Genomic DNA, 3,239 nt, shown 5'->3' with positions numbered 1-3,239 from the left:
TAAAAGTCAAGAGTAAGGAAGTACATAACCACATTCACTTTTACAACTATGTAATTACAGAACATCGAAGAATCACAACAGGATCATGGATATGTACAAACCTATATATGCAACCATTGTTAATTACATAACCATAAATACTTGGAAATACTTGGAGGAAAACCCCAAGGTAAGGTGTTTATAATTCAAGGCCCTACGAGGAGCTGTATAATAACAATTGCAACATTATAACATTTGTTGCTCAAAATGTAATTACATGTAAAATGACATAGTTAAGTTCATAAGGTTCAGGTCGAAACCCTACCAGGGAGTCCAAATTTACTGCAGAACCTAAATATAGCTAAATTGGTCTCATTTGATGGAATTATAGAGAAATCCTTTCATAACGATCAAGGACACTGAGTCGAAATCTACTGCAGAACCTAAATATAGCTAAATTGGTCTCATTTGATGGAATTATAGAGAAACCCTTTCATAACGATCAAGGACACTGAGTCGAAATCTACTGCAGAACCTAAATATAGCTAAATTGGTCTCATTTGATGGAATTATAGAGAAACCCTTTCATAACAATCAACGACATGGTGTTGTGCTTGCTTAACCTGGCCTTACAACTAGCCATGAAAAGGGTCGACCAGAGAACTTGTAGGAAGGAAGGAATTAAAAACCTAGAAGGACGCAAATGTAGTTGAATCCTAACTCCAATCTTAACCATGACACTGAACCTATCACCTACAGTTAAAAAAATTGAGACCCAAAATTAGAAGATGATTTCTAAAATGTTGTGCCTAGAGAAGAATATTAAGAGAAGGACTAGCCCAGGAAAACAGTACCTGAGTACTTTGCTCCTCTGAAGTGTTGATGAATTCCTCACTGAACCAAACAATAACTATCAGTGACAGCAACTAGCAGACACAAACGAACGTCGCTTTGTAATTGCAACAAGAATTATATATGTATATATCTCATTATTGAAGAATTAGGGTTCCTGCAGGTTACCGCTGGCATAAGAGCTAACCGTTCCATTGAAAACCCCTGTAGACATGAGTGTCGTGGAGAGAAACAGGAGGGTTATACTGCGGACTCATAACTACCTTGGCAGAGGAATCAAATTATCAATACGCTAAAAGCATCAACAAAACCATACCTGTACAGGAAAATCAGTTGCATGCATCTAGAGAAATCAAGTAGTTAGGGTTTTAGGGAGTTGTAGAGCTCTCCCCTCGTAACCATCGACGAGAAAATGAGCAAACTGAGCGGAAAGGGATAGGCGGCGGTTACCTTAACCAATCCGAAAAGGACAAGAATCGTTAGATCAAAAACCCACAACGAGAAAATGAGCAAACTGAGCGGAAAGGGATAGGCGGCGGTTACCTTAACCAATCCGAAAAGGACAAGAATCGTTAGATCAAAAACCCACACATCAATGATGGTAAGAAGGTTTCCTAATCCCTATCACGTCTATCATCCAAGTCCTCTCATTTATTGCAGTTGGAAGATAAAAATCCTTCAAGAAACATCTTGAGGGAGGCCATTACTCAACATAACAATATAATATGTAACTATAATCGCCTATGATATGGCTCGATCCAATTAACGCTATCAAATAATGAAGGCAATATTAAAACTAAACATGACCATATACACGCAACAAGCTACTCACATTACAAGCAATGTCACATGGTTTGGGTTCGAATTCGGGTTCGACAATGATTAGGTTTGAGTTCGAGTTTCGGATGAAGTTGGCCATTAAATTCATATATATATATATATATATATATATATAATGAATTATAGGATAAAATTGTAAGAAATCAACATTAGTAAACATCAAAAATGTTATCACCGACATAAAAACTATAAGGATAAATTACAAGCTTGAGTTGTGACATGAAGTTATGAGTTTTGATTTATAAACTTGGTCAATGTCTATGAGGTTCACCAAACCTTAAAAAAAAAAAAATCATCAAAATGCAGACCTCAAGATTAAAGTTGGATGAACGTTGTGACATAGATTACAAGGTATATAAAAGTGTACCAACGATAATTACAACCAAGGTTAAACTAAATAATTGTATGCCAAATAAATTTAAAAATAAATATGCTACACTCATTGTAAATAATTTAGAGTGAAAAAGAGTAATTATTATTTTAAAAAGAAATTGTTTTGGGAGTCTTAATAATTAATTTTTTAAATATAAATTATTTTTTAAATAATAAAATTTAATATTTCATTTTCCACATATAAATTAATAAACAATGAAATATAAATTAATAAACAATGAAATCATATTTTTGTAATTGATTAAAATTTTGACTAACCTTCCTATATTAACATCAAACTGAAACCAAAGTCAACCAACTAAAAAGCCACTAGGCAACCATTTATATTAACATCGAACCGAAACCAAAGTCAACCAACTAAAAAGCCACTCAAGTTAGGCAACCATTTACCAATTCTACTGCATTAAAAAATAATAATAATAATAATAACAAATATAATTGATTTAAATAAACGGTAGGGAAATTAAATAAACAGTTGTATTCAAATTTCAGAGCCGGTGAGTTCAATTGAACGCATTTGGGCCATATTGTATAGCGTAATATTTGAAATTTTCATATACAAATCAGATTCTTTGCGGTGCACTTTGAGGCATTTTCTGGATTCCATTATTACGATTATAAACTGATCCTTATAAACACCACGATTTTAGAGACAAGTTCATACATGCAATCAAGTGTTTATCGGTTTTTGATACCATACCAATTCATTTTAGAACAGAAATATTAGTAGTTAATTAATTAATGTATAAGGTTATTATTTTTATTATTTCAGGTAATTAGTAGTTTATTAAGTAATATATAAGGTCATCATATTTGAATAAGGCTACTTACATGTTTAATAGGTAAATGTTTTATTGGATGAAAATATTTTGTAACATATTTTAATTTTATTTCAAAATAGTACTTACATATTTAATAGGTAAATGTTTTATTTGATGAAAATATTTTGTAATATATTTTAATCTCATTTCAAAATCTGTTAGTTTAACTAATAGACAAAATGGTCTTTCAAGGAATAATTTTTCTGGTTAATTTTGTTCAAAATTTGGTAGAGATTTTTAAAAAGACTTAGTCTAATTTATAAAGACCATTTTTAGGGCATTTTTCCTGATTAATTTTAACCAAATTCCAGCAAACATAATCTGTAGAATTTGAGTGTCTCACGGGTTTTTCAA

General features: G+C 31.7%; 1 long non-coding RNA gene across 1 annotated transcript; it reads right to left on the bottom strand.

The window, feature by feature from the left end:
* Window positions 1–281: 281 nt before the first annotated feature.
* Window positions 282–1,304, bottom strand: LOC149180771 (uncharacterized). Its single transcript, XR_016257490.1, has 4 exons — window positions 1,148–1,304; window positions 1,000–1,035; window positions 834–873; window positions 282–732 (listed from the first exon to the last, which is right to left on the bottom strand). It is a non-coding gene; the product is annotated as an uncharacterized LOC149180771 (long non-coding RNA).
* Between the last annotated feature and the right edge of the window lie 1,935 nt (window positions 1,305–3,239).

This window comes from Pinus tabuliformis, chromosome 3_2, assembly GCF_031772625.1.
Source record: "Pinus tabuliformis cultivar Carrire ecotype Pingquan chromosome 3_2, CPIR1, whole genome shotgun sequence".
Classification (NCBI taxonomy): Eukaryota; Viridiplantae; Streptophyta; class Pinopsida; order Pinales; family Pinaceae; genus Pinus; species Pinus tabuliformis.
Note: the sequence above shows the minus strand (reverse complement) of the source record. Positions and strands in the feature narration are given on the sequence as shown.